Source organism: Giraffa tippelskirchi, chromosome 1, assembly GCF_054371585.1.
Source record: "Giraffa tippelskirchi isolate mGirTip1 chromosome 1, T2T-mGirTip1v1.2.pri, whole genome shotgun sequence".
Lineage (NCBI taxonomy): Eukaryota > Metazoa > Chordata > Mammalia > Artiodactyla > Giraffidae > Giraffa > Giraffa tippelskirchi.
In genome coordinates, this window is record NC_137275.1 from 183100222 (window position 1) to 183123760 (window position 23539).

Here is a 23539-nt window from a genome sequence, read left to right on the forward strand (position 1 = left end):
ATTTCTCTAGATATATGCCCAGGAGGAAGATTGAGATCATATTCAAAAAGATACATGTACTCCAGTGTTCACTGGAGCACTATTTACAATAGCCAAGACCTGGAAACAACCTAAATGTCCACAGGCAGATGAATGGATAAAAAGGATGTGGTACATATGTACAATAGAATATTACTCAGCCATATAGAGGAACAAAATTGGGTCATTCATAGAGATATGGGTGGACCTAGAGTCTGTCATACAAAGTGAAATAAGTCAGAAATAGAAAGACAAATATTGCATATTAATGCATATATGTGGAGCCTAGAAAAATGGTACAGATGAGCATTTTTGCAGGGTAGGAATAGAGAAGCAGAGGTAGAGAAGGCACATGTGGACATGGAGGGATGGTGAAGGTGGGACGAATTGAGAGAATATATACTGCCATGTGTAAGATAGATAGCTAATGGGAAGATGCTGTGTAGCATAGGGAGCTCAGCTTGGTGCTCTGGTGATCTAGATGGGTGATTGGCGGGGATGATGGGAGGCACATCTGTTTTGCCAAAAGTTTTCACTTTCATCTCAGATTCAAAGGATTTGTTAACAAACTAAGCCGTTTGTTATATACAGATAAACAATACAAATATTTATCAGAGAACTATCTAGTCTACTTTCAACACACTAACGTTAAAAGCAAAAAGAGAAATAAAAACAGCAGAGGAGAGCAATAGTACATAGATCATCAAATTGGATTTGCCAACATCCAGACTTAAACAGCGCTTTGAAGCTCTGGTAATAACAGTCCAGAGTTCCGACTGGGAAAACGTCCCAGGCAGTGCGTCCACTCCATGGGTGAGACTTCAGATTGCTGTCTCTCAGGCCCTTGCTTATAATCCCCATGTCACAAACCTATATCATTATTAGTTTGTGAGCAAAACTGCAGCTCTGGTATTATGTTAATTTTTTACAATCCTGTTTGCTTTGTCCTGCAAATCTTGGAATGTTGCTAAGTCCAGGGAGTAGTTGGCCAGACCTCCTTTAGGCACTTAACAAATTCCAAGATCCTCTCCTTATCTATCATGTTTTTCTTAGGACACTCACAGCAGGTATGGCTGACACCCACAACAGTATTCTGCTCTTTTGCCTCTGAAGCCTGAATAAGACAATTTAATTTTACTGACAACATCCAAGAGGGAGGGGATATATATATATATATATATACATATAACTGATTCACTTCATTGTACAGAAGAAACTAAAGTAGAATTGTTAAGCAATTATACTCAAATAAAAAAGAATAAGTATATTCATATATATGTTTAACTGAGTCACTTTGCTGTATACCGGAAACTAAAACAACACTGTAAATCAATTATATTTCAATTAAAAAATAAAAAGTGAAGTAACTGATTCATTTAAGAAATAAATGAAGAAGAGAAAAATGGAAGGTTTCTCAGAAAATTTCAGTCTATAAAAAAATCAAATGGTCATTCTAGAACTGAAAAATACAGTATCTGAAATTATGACAATGGTGAGCTTAAGAGCAGTTTGAACAGGATTGTTGAACTAGAAAGCAAATCAATAGAAAATGTCTAAAATGGATAAGAGAGTGTTGGGGCCAGTGTGAGGAAAGCAGGAGAGACTCCATCTTGAAGCCTGTCATCCATCTTAAAGACAGGATGATGTGAACTGGGCCTGAACCCTGCCCAAGAGTGAGGAAACTGTTGCTAGTGAAAACCAGGTCTCTTGGAGACTTCCCTCCCTACAGATGACAAACGGAGATTGTAGTTGAGGTCAGGCTGCCCCTGTTAGATTAACCATGGAGACATCCCCCTTGATGTATAATCATTGTCGTCCCCCCGCCCCCCCTGCCTTTAACCTTAATTGTTTGTTATCTTGGCACCTATTTGTTGTAAAACTCAATCATATACAACAAAGAGGTTGCTCACATGTAACCAGTAATGGAGTTAAGGGTATAGAACTAGGCCTCTCAGAAACATCAGAGTCCTTGTTGGGAACTGATTCCCCTTGGACCCGCTGGTGTAATAAACTGTACTCCAATGTCTTGAGCGTCCTCCTCCGAGGTGTGTTTTGAGACTCCAGATTCCACAAGAGAAAATAGGAATCAAGGAAAATAAAATCATAAGAGACATTTAAGACAGTCTCAAAATTTATAAGATGTGTATAGAACTAGGCCTCTCAGAAACATCAGAGTCCTTGTTGGGAACTGATTCCCCTTGGACCCGCTGGTGTAATAAACTGTACTCCAATGTCTTGAGGGTCCTCCTCCGAGGTGTGTTTTGAGACTCCAGATTCCACAAGAGAAAATAGGAATCAAGGAAAATAAAATCATAAGAGACATTTAAGACAGTCTCAAAATTTCTAAGATGTGTGTAATTGGTCTCAACAGAAGAAAAAATAATAAAACAAAGGCAAAATTCAAAGTATTTAAAGAGATACTAGCTGAGAATTTTCTATGATGAAAAATTTTAATACAGAGATTTTTGTTAAGTCTTAAACAGGATAAGGAAAACAATACATTGGTACTTCCTAGTCAAACTATTAAAAGTTAGTGACAAGGAGAAAATATTATATGCAGCTAGAAAATAGTCAAAGCATTGAAACATGCCTTCCATTTCTGATTGCTTTACCAAATCATTTAAAATATAATTACAAATGAAACTGCCACATAAAGAATAATCAATATTCTATTTGAAAATCATAAATATAGACTTTTAGAGGTATTTGTTCCTAATGAGTAAGATTTTTAAATTAAATTTTGAGTTTATTTTGCTCATGTAAGTATGGCTCTGAGTGCAGGATCTACAACAAAAATGGTTCCTTTGAACAAGAAGGTAAGAATCATAAAGCACAGATATTGTCAGGTGGAAAATCATAAATATGAACCTCCAAATGGAAATGTTCAGCATAAAAAGAAATATGATGCAAAATCAAAAGTGGAGGTAGAAACTGGGACTCCAGATGAATTGGAGAGTTGGAGCTATACATTTTATTTCTCTGATTTATTGTGCAAGGCATTGCTGTGATTTAAGCATTTAAAAATTTCACTGAAAAAATATATATCTCCTTAAATTGAGTTATTTATGGATGTGAATACACTTTCAAGGAAAAGCATACTATATGGCAAGAAAGGATGTGTCAATTGAATTTATGCAAATACTAATATCCTGAAGTTCATTGACTGATGTCTTTCGTATATCAGGTGTCCTCTCAAGTGATGACTACATAGGAAAACCGATGCCATTGATTCTGCCACCATCTTCCATAAAACCAAAAAGTAGGCTTCATAATGTATGGCAATTCCTCATTATTGTATTGCAACAGACACTCCCTGTAGATCAGAAAAACAGGCTGAGAAGGCTCAAGTTGGAAAGTGACCTAAATGGTGATATTGGAGAGAATTGTAACCAGGCATGTGGACTGTTTTCATCATTTCTATTGGACTGAATCTCAGGAACTTGAATGACGGAGGCATTGTTACACAAAGATCCTCAGGACCTTGTAATATCAAAGCTTCATTTCAATGCTCCCCAAAGTATTAGTGCATATATTTAAAATTTTCATTTATCACAGGGAAATTTAAAATTGATTCATAAAAAATCACAATTTTCAAGATTTCAAAGGATATGTAAAATTTGAAGTATAACATTTTACTTCTTAAATGCTGTTTTTCCTCCTCCGATTCTGCCACCTCTGTCTATGTTATCTACTATTAATGAAGTTTGTGCACATCCTGTTGGGTTTATTGATCAGTTAATACTCAAGGCATTTTGGGGGATCTGTATACACTAGCTACAGATTTTTCTATGCAGTAAACATTGTTTATATATAAATTGTAAATTTATCCAACTAATTTGTTGAAATAATTCCAATGAAACTGTGAAGGCTAAGGATACCCAAAATTTATAGTTTCGAGTCCAAAGTAAAATAGATTTTCTCCTATTATAGAGATAGGGTTTCATCAATCTTACCTACAGGTGTTTCAGTTCAGTTCAGTCACTCAGTCGTGTCCGACTCTTTGTGACCCCATGAATTGCAGCAAGCCAGGCCTCTCTGTCCATCACCAACTCCCGGAGTCTACCCAAACCCATGTCCATCGAGTCAGTGATGCCATCCAACCATCTCATCCTCTGTCGTCCCCTTCTCCTCACGCCCCCAATCCTACCCAGCAACAGGGTATTTTCCAATAAGTCAACTCTTCGCATGAGCTGGCCAAAGTATTGGAGTTTCAGCTTCAACATCAGACCTTCCAATGAACACCCAGGATTGATCTCTTCTAGGATGGACTGGCTGGATCTTCTTGCAGTCCAAGGGACTCTCAAGAGTCTTCTCCAACACCACACTTCAAAAGCATCAATTCTTCAGCGCTCAGCTTTCTTCACAGTCCAACTCTCACATCCATACATGACCACTGGAAAAACCATAGCCTTGACTAGATGGACCTTTGTTGGCAAAGTAATGTCTCTGCTTTTAAATATGCTATCTAGATTGGTCATAACCTTCCTTCCAAGGAGTAAGCGTCTTTTAATTTCATGGCTGCAGTCACCATCAGCAATGATTCTGGAGCCCAAAAAAAATAAAGTCTGACACTGTTTCCACTGTTTCCCCATCTATTTCCCACGAAGTGATGGGACCAGATGCCATGATCTTAGTTTTCTGAACGTTGAGCTTTAAGCCTTAGGAAGCATCACTACGAACAAAGCTAGTGGAGGCGATGGAATTCCAGTTGAGCTATTTCACATCCTCAAAGATGATGCTGTGAAAGTGCTGCACTCGATATGCCAGCAAATTTGGAAAACTCAGCAGTGGCCACAGGACTGGAAAAGGTCAGTTTTCGTTCCAATCCCAAAGAAAGGCAATGCCAAAGAATGCTCAAACTACCGCACAATTACACTCATCTCACATGCTAGTAAAGTAATGCTCAAAATTCTCTAAGCCAGGCCTCAGCAATACGTGAACTGTGAACTTCCAGATGTTCAAGCTGGTTTTAGAAAAGGCAGAGGAAACAGAGATCAAATTGCCAATATCTGCTGGATCATTGAAAAAGCAAGAAAGTTCCAGAAAAACCTCTATTTCTGCTTTCTTGACTATGCCAAAGCCTTTGACTGTGTGGATCACAATAAACTGTGGAAATTCTACAGGTGTTTATGAGGATATATTTCCTAAAACTGTATAAACGTTACATTTTTATTCTTTGGCAATATGATGTTACAAAGAAATTGCATTTTCTTCTGTTACTGTTCAATTCTGTCATCTTTATATATGCTTAGTCCTTACCAGTCTCTTGCATTATTTCATTTTGCTCTTTTTTTTCTTTCATTTTCCTTGATATATCAAAGTCTTAGTGTAGTGTAAATGAAATACCATATTTTACTGCTGTCAATTTACTGTGGTGTTTTGTATTTTGGTTGTGTATATTAATTACTCAGATTCAACTGCACCTCCCTTTTCATTCTTTTACAATTTGGCATCAACATTTTAAAAACTTTTTTCTACATTAAATTTTTTTTCACAAAAATGTGATTTGACACAATTCAATTTAAATCACTTTTATGAGTCACATATATTCTCACCAAGTTGGTCTAATATACATTTTTTTAAAAAAATCAATAGACTATACTAATTTAGCTAAAACAATATGATAACTCAAGTCTTTGTGGTCAATTCTGAGCCTCCTGATAAAAACTGATCAAAAAAGAAGGATACTCAATGTATTCTTCTTCTATCACTGAAGACAGAAAACATTACAACTCTCCTTTGTCTTGCTTATTGATAACTTTGTAATTTCTTTCTGGCTCATCTTCTCTGGCTCTGGTCAGTGGGAGAGCTGGATACATGAGTTCTAATGAGAACAACACTATACACAGATCTAGTGAAGGCTCAGGATTCTGCCCAGCTAAGCCTGCAGTTCATGGTGATAGAAACACTGAATCTAAAGGCAATACATAGAATCAATAAAAATATTTATGGTGGATGTAAATATCATATTTTATTATAGGAAATCTTTGAAAAGTAATACAAATAATCATATCATTTGACTATGAAGATACAGTCTCCATGTCCATGGAAACCTGGTATAGTAGAAAGAATATAAAACCAACAGGAATTCAAAACCAGTTCATTTCTTCCTGGGTGTGTTATCCCTGCAAAGATGGGTCAGATTTTCCAAGTATTAATTTTGTTGTAAATAAAATCAATTGAATAATATTTACTTCCAGGGGATGCTCTGAGAACTAATAAAGAGAAATAATGAGAAATCTTTTAATACAACACCTGACACATAGGTTATAACCAAATGTCATTCATTCTTTTATTCCCCATCCTGCCTCATTCGTAAAGATACACATACATAGAAAATAAAGTCATCACTGGAGAAAGGTAGCATTAAGACAAATGATCATATTTATATTGTTTATTAACTAAAAGATCTGAGAAGCACAGAGGTAAACTTCTCCCTTAGTTTGAGTTTTATTCCTAAATCTTGTCCTCTTGTCAGAAGACCTGCTTGGATTTCAGTTCAGTTCAGTTCATTTCAGTTGCTCAGTCATGTTCGACTCTTTGCAACCCCATGAATTGCAGCATGCCAGGCCTCCCTGTCCATCACCAACTCCCAGAGTTTACCCAAACCCATGTCCATCGAGTTGGTGATGCCATCCATCCATCTCATCCTCTGTCGTCCCCTTCTCCTCCTGCCCCCAATCCTACCCAGCATTAGGGTCTTTTCCAATGAGTCAACTCTTCGCATGAGGTGCCCCAAGTATTGGAGTTTCAGCTTCAACATTAATCCTTCCAATGAACACCCAGGACTGATCTCTTTTAGGATGGACTGGTTGGATCTTCTTGCAGTCCAAGGGACTCTCAAGAGTCTTCTCCAGCACCACAGTTCAGAAGCATCAATTCTTTGGTGCTCAGCTTTCTTTATAGTCCAACTCTCACATCCATACACGACTACTGGAAAAACCATAGCTTTGACTAGATGGACCTTTGCTGGCAAAGTAATGTCTCTGCTTTTAAATATGCTGTCTAGGTTGGTCATAACCTTCCTCCCAAGGAGTAAGTGTCTTTTAATTTCATGACTGCAATCACCATCAGTGGTGATTTTGGAGCCCAAAGAAATAAAGTCTGACACTGTTTCCACTGTTTCCCCATCTATTTCCCATGAAAGACCTGCTTAGGATTTAGGTAACTGGAAAAGAGAAAAATATCTATTGATAGAATTCAATAGAAAAAATTCAGTCCAGAGTTGAGCTCTTACTTTTAAATTTAGGCTTTCCTCATGGAAAAAAGCTAAGTCACTAACAGCTACTGTGTATAGATGATTTAATTTGTTGTTGTTATTTAGTCGCTAAGTTGTGTCAGACTCTTTTGCGACCCCATGGACTGTAGCCCGCCAGGCTCCTCTCTCCATGGGATTTCCCAGGCAAAAATACTGGGTGGGTTGCCATTTCCTTCTCCAGGGGATCTTTCCAACCCAGGGATTGAACCCATGTGCCCTGTGTCTCCTGCATTGGAAAGTGGATTCTTTATCACTGAGCCACCAGGGAAGCCCAGTGGTGATGATCTAATATATGCCAGTAACTCTGAGTGTGAATGCAGACTCATTAGTTCATTTAGTCTGCACACAGTTCTGTGATAAATGTATCATCAACTTCATTTTACAGGTGAGGAAACTAAAGCCTAGTGTGATTAGATAAATGTGTTAAAATCACATTGTCAGCCTTAACCTTTTGAATTACAGAGCTTGATTTTTTTTTTACAGCGTTTTTTTGATAGAGAACACAAAAATACCAATATGTGGTTCAAAGGTTTCATAATTAAAAATTATAGTCAAGGAAATACTTTCATTAGAAAGGAAGAAAGGAAGGAAGGAGGGAAGAAAGGAATGAAGAAACGTTTTTTTTTGAAGAAGAAGAAATTTTTTTTTATGGCTTAGAATTTTTTGGTTTTGATTTAATGATTTTCAATTTATAGATATTTCTTAGATTCTCAAAAATATAGGACATTCCTTCTACTAAATCCAAGGCAAAATTAATATTATGCTTATTTAACTGAACAGTCTTGTGTGGCAGGTCAAATAAAGCTGGAGTCTTGTCATTATTGTCAAGTAAGCAGGGGAGGATACCCCTGCTGCAGGATCCCACCACCAGGAGCAATAGTCCCAGGGTGTCAGCCCCTTGCAGGGCTTACAGATGTTGGGGTTGCCAGAAAAGGAACAATTTATACAATCACGGGATGGAACAATGTTTTACTCACCTGAAGAAGAGACAGATCAAGATTTGCCTCAACAGTGAATGATCTCTATGGCCATTGGGTCTCATCCACAGCCCATGTAAGGTGATGCTGTGCACACACCCCTCTTGATTTCAGGGGAACCACTTCCTCCCTGGTGGGAACAGATAAAGCAGTGGGGCTGGCCAGATGACATGTGATGTACACGTTTAAACAGAACAAAGAAGAACATGCTAAATTTAGAACAGGTGAAGATATTCACAAACCAAGTAATAAGTCCAATACAGGCTATAAGGAAGGAAATCTTCCAAGCTTGAGGACACGCTTATTAGATTATACAAGAGATGGCAGGTTATGCACTATCATCTTTCCCAACAATACTATTTATTGAAATAATACCTCTATTTTGGTATTTTATAGGATGAAAAAGATTATATTTTTCCTCTGAAGAGTATATGTAGGGTGATTTTTTATTGGGTCAAGTAATCATTTATAAACAGTTTAAAATATATATCATAAAAACATGATGGTAGGCACATCTAAAACTACCTAATTTGTAGTGATTTGTCTGGTAAAAGGAATCAAGATAAATTAGAGTTGACAATACTAATTGATTGCAGGTAAAAATATTGCTGAATCACATAGTTTGACAGTATTGAAAATGGCAATATAAACATGCAAAATTTTATAATTGGTAGAAATAACTGGTCCAAAGTAATACTGACAAAAGATAAAACTGCACATGGTAAAACATTTTGGGTAAAAGTTGACAAATTTTAAATCTGTAAGACCTTGGATAATTGCAACTGATTAACTAAAGTAATGTCCACACACACAAAAATGCACTATGAGAAAAACTAGATGAGTAAAATATTATATGATGTTACAAAAGGAAGAATTAATAAATCAATGATTTCTCTACAATTAACATAGAAAGAAAGGAATGGAAATTATTGAAACAGAATGAAATAAAAATAGTAATTAAAAAAATTCAAAACTGCACTGCAAAATCTTTGATCAAAGAATTAATAGGCTATAAACAAAATTTTATTGGGAAAATAATCTTTTGAGATCATTGCAATTGAACATTCTGTTTACAGTATCCTCAGAGAGGAAATAGCAAGGTCAAAACCTGAATTAAATGAAAATGGCAGGGACTAAAAAGTGAAATCAAGGCAGCTTGTAACAGCAGGTTTCCTACCCTTTGCCTTACATTTTAGAGGCTTTCATCTTTCCCTGATAAAGTAAACAAACTTCAAAAGAACCAGAGCCCTTGACTTGTCTCTGAAGATATGGAGATGACTTTTTTTTCCTACCAAACCCAACACACTGTAATTTCTTCTCTTTTAAAATGACTTTCAAATTTTGACATCCTTTTAAAAGATTTTTTCCATATTCAACTTGTTACTGTGAATTGGCCTCAATTCCTAACTCCTGAATATTTTTCAAAAACATCTGAGGAAACCTAGAAGTATAAATTTACATTTTGAAAATGGCAAGGATAAGTCAGACTTGATTGAAAATCTGGCTGTACATCTTGCTAGCTATATGACTTTAGAGAATTATTTTCATTTCTTGATCCTCAATTTCTAAATTTGTAATAAGGAGACCACTCGACATATGTGATAAGGATTAAGTAAGACAGTTCTTATAAAATGCTTTATGTGCAATTAATATTCAATGAATGAGCATTTTTTCTTTCTTCCCATAAGACCAATTGTGAAGCAGACCCCATTCATTAGTTCTTTACTTAAACATACCTTCATCCATCTTTACATTCCAAATGGCTTGCTATTCATATTATAGTTTCAATATTTTAACTTACAAATCTCATTGTTAAATTCATGAACTCTTTTACATGTGTGACTCTGGGTTCCATGCACTCTTTGGATTAAGAGTATCATTATTTCAATGAATATTTGTTGTAGAGAGGTGTATGCTTTAATAGATTTTATTACTATTTAATTTGGGGAAGGCCAATAGATCAGCAGATGATGGTCATTGAAAAGATAGTTTATTATATTCACAGATTACAACAGGAGGGAACATGCCACACCATGGAGAGCCACATGAGAATCACCAGAATGAGGGCAGGAGGCAGAGTGAGTGAATGGAAATTATGGACAAGAGATTTTATTGTGGTTTCCTTGGGAAAGAGCAGGCATTTCATGGTAAGCAGGCTTAGGACTGGCTGCTTGAAATAATTCCAGTGGGCTCTGAGGCAGAGGAGTTGTTCTTAATTTTCAGCTACCAGGCCCTGGAGCAATTAAGGCAGGGGACTAATGGGCAAACATGTGAAAGCCCTGTAAGGGAAATGATTGGATGTGGAGTTAATAAGCTGTTCAAGAATGGGAACTGATTGGCCTCTAGCTAGAGCTGTCTATGCTGGATCAAGATAGCATTTTAAAAAGTACATCACAGTGTGATGGCATCATTGACTCAATGGACACGAGTTTGAGTAAACTCTGGGAGATACGAACAAAGCTAGTGGAGATGATGGAATTCCAGTTGAGCTATTTCAAATCCTCAAAGGTGATGCTGTGAAAGTGCTGCACTCGATATGCCAGCAAATTTGGAAAACTCAGCAGTGGCCACAGGACTGGAAAAGGTCAGTTTTCGTTCCAATCCCAAAGAAAGGCAATGCCAAAGAACGCTCAAACTACTGCACAATTGCACTCATCTCACATGCTCGTAAAGTAATGCTCAAAATTCTCCAAGCCAGGCTTCAGCAATACGTGAACCGTGAACTTCCAGATGTTCAAGCCGGTTTTAGAAAAGGCAGAGGAACCAGAGATCAAATTGCCAACATCTGCTGGATCATCGAAAAAGCAAGAGAGTTCCAGAAAAACATCTATTTCTGCTTTATTGACTATGCCAAAGCCTTTGACTGTGTGGATCACAATAAACTGTGGAAAATTCTGAAAGAGATGGGAATACCAGACCATCTGACCCGTCTCTTGAGAAACCTGTATGCAGGTCAGGAAGCAACAGTTAGAACTGGACATGGAACAAAAGACTGGTTCCAAATAGGAAAAGGAGTACGTCAAGGCTGTATATTGTCACCCTGCTTATTTAACTTCTATGCAGAGTACATCATGAGAAATACTGGGCTGGAAGAAGCACAAGCTGGAATCAAGATTGCTGGGGGGAAATATCAATAACCTCAGATATGCAGATGACACCACCCTTATGGCAGAAAGTGAAGAAGAACTAAAGAGCCTCTTGATGAAAGTGAAAGAGGAGAGTGAAAAAGTTGGCTTAAAGCTCAACATTCAGAAAACTAAGGTCATGGCATCTGGTCCCATCACTTCATGGGAAGTAGATGGGGAAACAGTGGAAACAGTGTCAGACTATTTTTTTGGGCTCCAAAATCACTGCTGATGGTGATTGCAGCCATGAAATTAAAAGACACTTACTCCTTGGAAGAAAGGTTATGGCCAACCTAGATAGCATATTTAAAAGCAGAGACATTACTTTGCCAACAAAAGTCCATCTAGTCAAGGCTATGGTTTTTCCAGTGGTCATGTATGGAAGTGAGAGTTGGACGGTGAAGAAAGCCGAGTGCCGAAGAATTGATGCTTTTGAACTGTGGTGTCGGAGAAGACTCTTGAGAGTCCTTGGACTGCAAGGAGATCCTATCAATCCATCCTAAAAGAGATCAGTCCTGGGTGTTCATTTGAAGGACTGATGTTGAAGCTGAAACTCCAATACTTTGGCCACCTTACGCGAAGAGTTGACTCATTGGAAAAGACCCTGTTGCTGGGTAGGATTGGGGGCAGGAGGAGAAGGGAACGACAGAGGATGAGATGGTTGGATGGCATCACTGACTCGATGGACATGGGTTTGGGTAGACTCCGGGAGTTGGTGATGGACAGAGAGGCCTGGCATGCTGCAATTCATGGGGTGGCAAAGAGTCGGACATGACTGAGCGACTGAACTGTACTGAACTTGGAGATAGTGGAGGGCAGGGAAGCCTGGCGTACTGCAGTCCATGGGGTTGTAGAGTCAGACATGACTGAGTAACTGAACAACAGTGTAGTAATCATGAAGACAAGACTCTCATGCTTTCAGAATTATAGCTTGTCCCCATGGAGGCTGGTTCTTAAATCAAGGAGCTCAGATGACTTTAGGCTGTACTGCAAAGCTGCAGTAATCAAAACAGTATGGTACTGACACAACAGCAGACAGATAGATCACTAGAACAGAATACAAAGCCCAGAACTGAACTCACACACCTTGGTCATTTAATCTATAATGAAGGAGGAAAGAATGTACAATTGAGAGTCTCTTCAATAAGTGGTGCTGGGTAAAATGGAAAGCTACATGTAAAAGAATGAAATTAGAACATTTTCTAACACTGCAGATAACAATAAATACAAAATTGATTAAAGACCTAAATGTAAAACTGGATATCATAAAACTGCTAGGTGAAATACAGGCAGAATACATTTTGATATAAATAAAAGCATTATTTTTTGGATTCGTCTTCTAAGGCAAAAAAATAAAAATAAAAACAAAAGTAAATAGAATTTAATTAAACTTAAAAGTTTTTGCACAGTAAAGGAATCCATAAGCAAAATGAAAAGACTATGTATAGAATAAGAGAAAATAGTTTCAAGTAGTATGACCAATAAGGGATTAATAGCTAACATAAACAGGTCATACAATTCAGTATTTTCAAAAAAAGAAAACCAAGTAACTTGATTAGAAAATGGGCGGAAGAACTGAATAGACATTTTTTTTCAAAAAAGAGATGCCTATGACCAATAGGCACATGGAAAGATCCTCAACATTGCTAATCATCAGGGAAATGCAAATCAAAACCACAGCGAGATATCATCTCACACCTGTCAGAATGGCCAAAAGAGACCTCTGTACACTGTTGGTGGGAATATCGATTGGTGCAGCCCTATGGGAAATAGTATGGAGGTATCTCAAAAAATTAAAAACAGAACTACACTATGACTCAACAATTCTACTTCTAGCTATATATCTGATAAAAACAAGAAGAGTAATTTGAAAAGGTACACGCACCCCAGTGTTCATAGTTGCATTGTTTTTAATAGCCAGACATGAGAACATCCTAGGTGTCCATCAACACATGAATGAATAAAGAAGTGATTTATATATATATATATATATATATATATATATATACACACATACATACACAATGAACTACTACTCAGTCATAAGAAAGGAAGAAATTTTTGCCATTTTCAGCAACATTGATGGACTTGGAGGGCATTATGTTAAATGAAATAAGTCAGAAAAAGATAAATATTTTATGTTATCACTTATATGTGGAATCTAAAAACACAGTAAACCCTAGTGAATAGAACAATAAAGAAGCAGACTCACAGATATAGAAAACAAACCAGTGGTTATGGGAGACAGGGGCAAGAGGTGTGCAGGAGTGGAAAGTACAAACTATTGGGTGGAAGAGGAGTTCAAGGATATAGTCTGCAACATGGGAAACATAGATAATATTTTGTAATAATTGTAAAAGGAAAGGAAATTTTAAACATTGTATAATTAAGGAAAAAAAAACCCAGAAACTAAATCAGGGAGCTCAGGAGACCCAGTGCAACCTGAGAATTTGGGCTGTCTTATTGCCCCTTCACTGGAGAAAGATACTGACACCAATGTGCCATTCTTAATAGTTGAAAAGTCACAGAATAAATCGTCAACTCTTCTTTCATGCCATGTGCTAAAGACTGCACCAACAATTTGGAGAAGGAACGTAGGTAGATTTGTACTTCAGAGGAAAATACATTTCTTCCTGGATCTTTGACTAAGCTAGAATGCACGAAAGAATATGGGATGCAGGAAATTAAGTAGTGCACCTCTTGGGAAAAGCATTTTCTGCTGAGAAAAGAATTATGTAGCTGTGATGTCTGTCTTTCCCGTGTGGCTGCTGGATTTTGTCTAAAACAGTCTAATGACAACAGGCATTGGCCAAAACATTGTATTGCTCAGTGAACACTTGAATCAAGTTAAAGGTAGCCATAAGTGGTAGCACATTTCAAAACAGTGTGCAATTAACAACAGTTTCATCTGAAACTCCAAATTAGGCCTGAAATTTTAGTGTAAAGATGAAGAAAATGAAAATTCACAAACCTGTGTTGCATTTTTACCTTTTTCATCCAGGGCCTACTTATCTATGAGGTATGACAGGCCATTGAACTGGTTTAATTTTCATTTCTTTTAAAATTAGGAGAAAGCATGAATATAATAATAATGTGTTTCATAAAAAGTTGAACCTATATTATATTTGTCTTTAGACTAAGACAGTCGTACAGTGTATCTGTTAATACTTTGCAATGGAGGAAGTAGCCCACCAGACAAAAGTGCTCACTATGTTAGAGAGAACAATGACCCTAAAGATGCCCACAGCCTAATCCCTAGAACCTGTGAGTGTGTTACCTCCAACGGCAAAAGGGACCTTGCACATTAAGGATCCTGAGATGGTAAGAAAATCCTGGACTACCCCAGGGGCCTCAGTGTGATCACCAGGGTACTTACAAGACAGAGCAGATGTAAGAGAAAGAGGGAGGAGATATGATGACAGGAGTAGAGGTGGGAGCAATGTGTTTCATAGTTTGAGGATGTGGCCATGAGCCAAGGAATGTGGGCTTTCACTAAAAGCTGGAAAAAGCAAGAGAATAGATTCTCCCAGAGCCTCCTGCTGACAGCTTGAATTTAGTTCAGAAGACTCGCTTCAGACATCTGAACTCCAAAACTCTAAGATAATTGTTTTCTGTTGTTTTAAGGTACTAAATTTGTGGGAATTAGTGATAGCAGTCATAGGAAAGGAGTAAACCAATGAAAGTCATAAAATAGTCCTACTATCAGGATTTAGGCAAATCCCTCAAACAATCTGGTTTTAATTTTCTCTTTTGTCAAATAAGAGGACTGAAGCAAAGCTCATTTCAAACTCAGATTATTTCAGGGGCCAGACATGCAGCATAAATTGGTAACATTAGACCTATATTAGGAGAATAAATTTGTGGGCCTCTGGCAACACTGTACTTGCCTGGCCAAAAGACACTCAGAAAAATATGTGGAAAAGAATAATATAGAGTTCCTCTTAAATCCTTACAGACTTTTAAAGGGGACAGGTCAAACCCTCAAAACTGTAAATAAACTTGGAGCATTTTCACATTGTGTGTGTGCTCAGTCACTCGGTTGTGTCTGAATTTTTGCAACCCTTTGGACTGTAGCCCAACAGGCTCCTCTGTCCATGGGATTTTTCGGGCAAGAATACTGAAGTGGGTTGCCATTTCCTTCTCCAGGGAATCTTCCTGACCCAGATTGAACCTGCATCTCCTGCATTGCAGGTAGCTTCTTTACACCTGAGCCATAAGGGAAGCCCTTTTTCACATCATATTAAATAATAATGTATACCAATGCAAGATTTTACAGTGTAATTGTTATCTATATATAGAAAGTGAGTTCTGAGATCCGGCAGAATATTTGGCATAATGTGTGTACTACTGAAGAAATTGCTTTGAAAAGAGAAAACTGTCTTTAGATTAAAGTCCTGATTTACCACAAAATTAGACCCCTTCCCATGTGCATTTGCAGCCCATCTAGTTTCATTTTGTAAAATGAGAAGTGCTTGCTTTATTTGCTTTTACAAATGATTGGAATCAACATATATATATATATATGTGTGTGTGTATATATATACATATTTTTTTTTTTTTTTCTTCCTTTAGGGAGAAGTAAGGATTCACTCAGCCCAATTTTTTTCTGGACTCTCCCTTTCTTCTCAGAATCAAGGTTGTATTCAAATTTGCATCCTGATACCACCAAAAATGACCCAGTCAGTATTGGCAAGTTGTGCTTCCTGCAAAATGGGAGGTCTGCATTGCAGATGAATGCAGCTTTTTTCATCTGAGTGTAGTACATTTGATGAGGAATTTAAATTTCACTTCATAACAGTTAAATGAAATAAAACACATAATTGTTGCCTAAAATCAAGCAATCTTCTACGTCAAAATAATTCTGAAGTTGTGTAGTTCACCATTTTGAAAAAATTTTTTTTCATTTTAAGGATTTACTCTCTTCAGAAAAATCAGCAAAAAACTTATATGGCTATCAGAGCTAAAAAAGAATTAATACAGGTGACTTATTAAGTACCTACAAAATATTTTCTCATGAATTAAATTGTGTTAAATGTGTAATTTTGAATCCCTATCCTCCTAACCTAGTTGCACTTAAATTATAACAATAATAACAATAGACATTTAAGCCAAGTTGACTTTTCAGAAATATATAAAAAAGTTGATTTCTAGTATACATTAACACCTAAAATTAAATAAATTTAATAATTATAGAAATATTTTGTTAAGAACAATACCACAGTTAAACCAGAAGATTTCTTCTTAAATTTTAAAGCTTCAATTGCAATTGTTTTCATTGATTTGAGAATTTCTTTACTAAGGCTTTCAGCACTAAGTCTTTTTTATCAGTTTCAGAAAAAAGGGGAACATGTATTATTAGTGTTTAATATCAAAATAACTTTGGGAAAAAATAGTTCTGCACTTATCAAAATTATTTCAACACATGATACTGAAAAATCAGTAGTAGATGAGTGGAAAACCAACAGAACCTAACATATAAAATTAGACTTTCAGCCAATTATTATTGGTGATGGTGGTGGTTTAGTCACTAAGTCGTGTCCAACTCTTGTGACCCCATGGACAAAGGAGCCTTACAAGCTACAGTCCATGGGATTCTCCAGGCAAGAATACTGGAGTGGGTTGCCATTTCCTTCTCCGGGGAAGAAAGCAGAACACAAATAACACAAATTATTATTGAACACAAATCCATAAATATGCTGCTGTTATAAATCAAACAGTAGAGAGCAATAGTTGATAGAGGTGCAATAGTTGATGGAGGCAGACTTCTAATCAGTGATCAGCTCAAAGATCGATATTTAAACAGATATTCCCAAATATTTTCTTAACCAAAACATGAAGGATCAGTGGTAAGGAAAAAATTAGAGTTTCTGTCCCCATGTAGTCACCAACTCCTAGGTAAGGTAGCCTCAGAAAGCAAAACTTTAAATAACACATCAGCAAGTTTTTTTTTTTAATAAATTTATTTATTTTAGTTGGGGTAATTACTTTACAATATTATAGTGGTTTTGCCATACATTGACATAAATCAGCCATGGTTTACATGTATTCCCCATCCTGAACCCCCCTCCCATCTCCCTCCCCATCCCATCCCTCCGAGTCATCCCATTGCCCCGGCCCTGAGCATTTGTCTCATGCATCGAACCTGGAATGGTGTTCTGTTTCACATATGATAATATACATGTTTCAATGCTATTCTCCCAGAACGTCCCACCCTCACCTTCTCCCTCAGAGTCCATAAGACTGTTCTATGCATCTGTGTCTCTTATTCTGTCTCGCACATAGGGTTATCATTACCATCTTTCAAATTCCATATATATGCATTAGTATACTGTATTGGTGTTTTTCTTTCTGGCTTACTTCACTCTGTATAATGGGCTCCAGTTTCATCCATCTCAATAGAACTGATTCAAATGTATTCTTTTTAATGGCTGAGTAATATTCCATTGTGTATATGTACCACAGCTTCCTTATCCATTAGTCTGCTGATGGACATCTAGGTTGCTTCCATGTCCTGGCTATTGTAAACAGTGCTGCGATGAAGCAAGTTTTTTTTTTAATCACAAATGATTTGAAGGTAAGAAGCAAGTTTAGGAGAAAATTAGGGAATCTTATTTGCATAAGGAAAAGTGCTGTTCCTGTTCAGAGTTGAATACCATTTTGGAGCCAGTCAAGCCAGGCTGAGGAAGCACATTCTAGGTGGAGGGAATAAATACTGTATCATTCTATCTATTTGATAATTAAAATCCTCCTCTGCTGAGATCACCCTTTGAGGAACATTCACACAAGACACAAATATCTTCATGTCTTTCAACTATTCAAAGAAGTCTGTCCACATACCTCTTCCCCGATTTTCTTTGTGACCAATTTACCAATCATGACTTTTTCAAGTCCTTGATCATTCGGCATGTCTGACCATTTCTCCTCCCAAGTGTTTTTCCCTCAGCCAAGCTCACTGCCTCAAGTTCTGTCCCCAGGGAGGATTTCCCTTCACCATTGTCCTTCAGAGATGTCCCAAACATAGGCTGAGGGCAGCAGCTGTCCACTTTTAGGTAGTGCCTGCATATTGTGCAGAACCATTCATAAACCAGGCTTGCCTGAGTCTTCCCCTGTCAGTTCTCCACCATAGTGGGGAAGACCCCCATGGTCACAGGTACAGGATGGGAGAGAAAAGGTAGTGTAGCAGAAATGAGGACTGTGGGCTTTTGAGCTACTTCCTCATGTAACTAATTGTGCCTTTTGGACCTGCTCTGGCCTGATCACATACATACCACTTCCATTTAATGCTGGAGTGTTGTTATGCAAATCCTGTATTGCAGCTAGGTGGTTAAGATACCACTTATTTCTTGATGGGCAGCTCAGGTCACATGGTAACTTGATGGCCCAAGGTTAAGCATTCAGTTTCTACAAAGGTTGCAGATGTTTTATTTCTCTAAAGCAGACTGGTTACCTAGATGATAGAGGGACCTTGCTCCATAATTCTTAAGTCCTGTGCATCAATTCACTTTTAAGGGCCTTCGGAAGGCTCCAAAGGACGTCCATAGCTGCCTCAGACACATCAAGCACCATTGGATCTTCTGAATCTTATGGACCAAAGCAGCCAGCATGGCAACCTGGACCTATTACACAGTCCTCTCTTGTTCTGAGTTCCATTCTAAACTAGCAGCTTTTGGAGTCACTTCATAAAAAAGCACCCCACTCCAGTACTCTTGCCTGGAGAATCCCATGGACGAAGGAGCCTGGTGGGCTACAGTCCATGGGGTCGCTAAGAGTCGGACACGACTGAGCGACTTCACTTTCACTTTTCACTCTCATGCACTGGAGAAGGAAATGGCAACCCACTCCAGTATTCTTGCCTGGAGAATCCCAGGGACGGTGGAGCCTGGTGGGCTGCCGTCTATGGGGTCGCACAGAGTCGGACACGACTGACACGACTTAGCAGCAGCAGCAGCATAAAAAAGCCTGGAATTATACATCCAAAATGAGGAATATGCTGCTTCCAAAACCCAAAGAAGTCACTAGGTGCTGTGCCAGTTTCTTGGTTGGGGCCAGATGTCACAACTTATCCTTTACATTAGAAGGGAGATCTTGACATGGCTCACACCACTGGGCCCCTGGAAATCTCACCGATATAGAAGGCCACTGCCTTTTGTATGATCTATTTTCCATCCTTTGACACATAAATGCCTTACCAAAAATCTAGAGCAGTTGCTATTTCTTGTTTGCTAGAGCCAACCAGCATAGAGACAGCAGTGTAACAGACTTGTGTGATATCTTCTGAAAGGGAGAGTCAATCAATTTTAGACCAAAGTAAACTATGGTGTCAGGCTGGAAAGTTGATATACCCATGAGGTAGAGCAGTGAAAGTATATTACTGACCTTTTCAGCTGAAAACAAACTGCTTCTAGTGGGCCTATGGACAAGGATAGATAAAAAGGTGTTTTTCAGATTAAATACATAAACTCACATACCATTTACCAGGGTGAGTGTTCACTTGCTCAAGCAATGAAACCACATCTGGAACAGCAGCTACAACTGGAGTCACCAGCTGGTTAAGATTATGATAATTCACTGTCATTCTCCAAGATCCATCTGTCTTCTGCACAGGCCAAACAGGATGTGGTAGGAATTGCCACCCCTGCATCTTTCAAGTCCTTGGTGGTGGAAGTAAACTCTGCAATCCCTCCATGAATGTGTTGTTAAATTTTATTTACTATTTTTCTAGGTAGTTCTCATAGCTTTTACTTGGCCCTCCCCTCCATAATAACCCTCCCTCCACAGGTCAAGGAACAAATGTGAAGAATCTGATGCTGTGAAATATGTCTATTCCAAGTATACCTTCCAGAACTGCAGAGATAGCCACATGACTGGTTCGGAGACCCCCTGGGCTCACTGTGAGGCAGAACAGAGCTATAACTCCATTGATCAGTTGACTTCCATAAGGCTCTATGCTGACTTTAGGGCCACTGCAACATTTTAGGTCTGCTAGAATTAGTATTAGTTCAAAGCCAGTCAGTAGTTCCCAAAAGGTCTAATATTTCCTTTTCCCCAATGCATAGTTACCCTGGTAAAAGGCCAAAAGTCATCTTGGGGAAGGCTGAGATAAGGATTGATAGTACAAACTTTAAATAGTGCACGAGGGTCCTTCCTCAAGCAGACCCAGCCTCACCTTCATTCCAGGAATTCTGGGTGCATAAACTGGCTTGTTTTGGGGAATGGATTGAAGGGATGTAATGATCTGTTTTTATGATTTAGGCTAGACTTTTTCTCCCTTGACCTGGAACTCTTCTGCTCATACACATAAATATAAATTTAGTAGGCTCCCCATCTATTTCACTTCCAGGAACACTGTGATCAACATTCTGATTGCTGCTTTGACCCTACTGTTCATTAAGGTAACCAGACCCACTTTGCTTTTGATAATTGAATATTGCCACTTGGCTTCTATCACCCCAGGATTCAATTACCTTCATTGCATTTAGGTTTCCCAATGCAATGATGGAGTGAAGCAACAACCGAGTCTTCAAGGTGTCAACTGAAAAAAAAAGCACAACCTAAAAGTGCAGAATTATGTCTTATTTGGAATATCACTGAGGACTTCCTGGGCTACATCTTCTCTGAGGATTGTTTCAAAGAGAAATAGGATATATAGGGGTTTCTGAAAAAAGAAAAAAAAAAGAAAACAAAAAACCCAGGTAGTAAAATAACAAATGCCAATAAAAAGAAAACAAACAAGCAATAAAACAAATATCTCAAGTTAATGAATTTAGCACTTTTCTATGTATGAGAAGCTGTAAGAGTCTGGGCTTAATAAAATTATTCCTTTGATATACATCTTAACCATCTAGGGCCAGGGCTTCCCAGGTGGCGGTAGTGGTAAAGAACCCATATGCCAATGCAGGAGACATAAGAGATGCAGTTTCCATCCCTAGGTCAGAAAGATCCCCTGGAGGAGGGCATGGCAACCCACTCCAGTGTTCTTGTCTGGAGGATCCCCTGAACAAAGGAGGCTGGTGGGCTATAGTCCATAGGGTCACAGAGTCAGACACAGCTGAAACTACTTAGCACAGATGACCATCTAAGGTCAATATCCTGTTTTTCTACGTCTTGAATCCCCTCAGTGTACACTATCAGTGGTGGCTCCAGTGGCTGATGGCTTGATAGCTGCAACATCCTTTGTCTAATGGTATGGCAGGGGACATTCTTTGTCTACAAAGGATATTGATGGTCTTCTCATAAATTTATTCCTCATAGTATTGGTGGAAGGTAAAACTTCTGGATTCCACTCTCCCCCCACCACCGTCAGGTGTGTATGTCTTAAATGATAAATCCACTCTAACATTCCTCTCTCATTAAGCTTTTGCAGTTCTTCTCTCCATTAAAACAATGCAAGTCCAGCATTTCCAGTGTATTTATGCTGGTAGGGGGTGGGGGGTGGGTGGCCAAGAGGCCACCTTTTGGCCTATTGTATCAGCTAACCAACCAGCCAAATTTTATAGAGTGCTTTCTAAGCTGCAAATTAAATGCAGTCTTATTTAGTGAACCCATAAATTCAGCCTCATCCAATCTTATAAGGCATTCTTTCTTCCATCATCCCACACCTTTAGTACCTATTTCCACACATTTCCCAATATTTTTTCTGTGTAACATAGAAAGTCATTATTTTGGAATTTAGCACACTTCCTCATGAGTCAGAGTGTGTATTCCACCTTTTGGGACCTGCTGGAGCTAAGTCTAGTAAAAGTTCTGCAAGTAAAGAGATGTGGATGGGATGGGTCCTGAGGAGAATAAGCATTGTCTTACATGACACTTGTGTCAGGGGAGGCTACTTCGATTAGGGTTGAAGAGGCCATCTACATTGGGGATGGGGCCACTGGTAAGAAATATTTATTACAATTTAGGGGCTCAGTGTCCCCAGCTTCATCAGGATGTTCCCACAGATCCCCATCCTAACTTAGAGGGTCCAGTTCTTTCTCAATCAAAGTCCTCATGTTAATTCAACATGAGATGCCCTTTCAGGCAGCAAGTTCAACTTGCATTGCAATTCAACTAGATGTGTGTTGAGGTTCTGTGCTTGATTTTCAACCCTGTACTGCAGGAAATAGTAGTGTCCTTTAGGGCACACATAGAAGCTCTCACGTCATTTATGTGGCACTTGAGCTGGGAATTCAGGTTCATCCATTTCTTTCAGTGACATAAGGAGCAACAGAACAACATAACTACATACATTAGTTTCCCAAAAATGTTCAAAAATGTCATTACATTCATCCCAGAGAAACTAAATCTATGTCCATGAAAACATTGTACATGATTGTTTCTAGCAACTTCATTTGTAATAGCTCCAAGCTAGAAACAACAAAAATGTTCTAGAATAAGTGAATGGTTAAACAAATTGTGGTGCATGAATACCATGAAACACTGCTGCTGCTACTGCTGCTGCTAAATCGCTTCAGTCGTGTCCAACTCTGTGCAACCCTGGAGACGGTAGCCCACCAGGCTCCCCCATCCCTGGGATTCTCCAGGCAAGAACATTGGAGTGGGCTGCCATTTCCTTCTCCAATGCATGAAAGTGAAAAGTGAAAGTGAAGTCGCTCAGTCATGTCCGACCCTTAGCTACCCCATGGACTGCAGCCTACTGGGCTCCTCTGTACATGGGAGCTTCCAGGCAAGAGTACTGGAGTGGGTTGCCATTTCCTTCTCCACCATGAAACCCTGCTTAACAATAAAAAAGACTAACTACTAATATATGAGAGTAACTGGATGGCTCTTGTAAAACACTGTGCCAACCTTAGAGATTGGTATTTGAAGGCTATATATTATATGAATACAATATATAACATTCTCAAGAAGACAAAAAAGGAGATTGATAAGTGGATGCCAAAAGTTTAGGGATGGTGCATGGGGGCCAGGGTGGGAGGATGGTAAATGTACCTATATAAGAGCAACAGGAAGACCTTTGTGGTGATGGAACAGGTGTGTATCTTGATTGTGGTGGTGCCAACACATGTGATAAAATGATACCTCTACATTGTAGCAATGTCCATTTCCCAGCTTTGATAGAGTCCTATTTTTATACAAAATGTAAGCAATTAGGAAAACTGGACCAAGATTCCTTGAAGTCTCTGTCCTACTTTTGCACATTCCTGTCAGTCTATAATTATTGC

General features: G+C 38.4%; 1 pseudogene; it reads right to left on the bottom strand.

Annotated features, from left to right (window-relative positions):
• Nucleotides 1-18284, bottom strand: part of LOC145516395 (nicotinamide/nicotinic acid mononucleotide adenylyltransferase 1-like) — a 37246-nt pseudogene extending 18962 nt beyond the window's left edge.
• Nucleotides 18285-23539: the final 5255 nt, after the last annotated feature.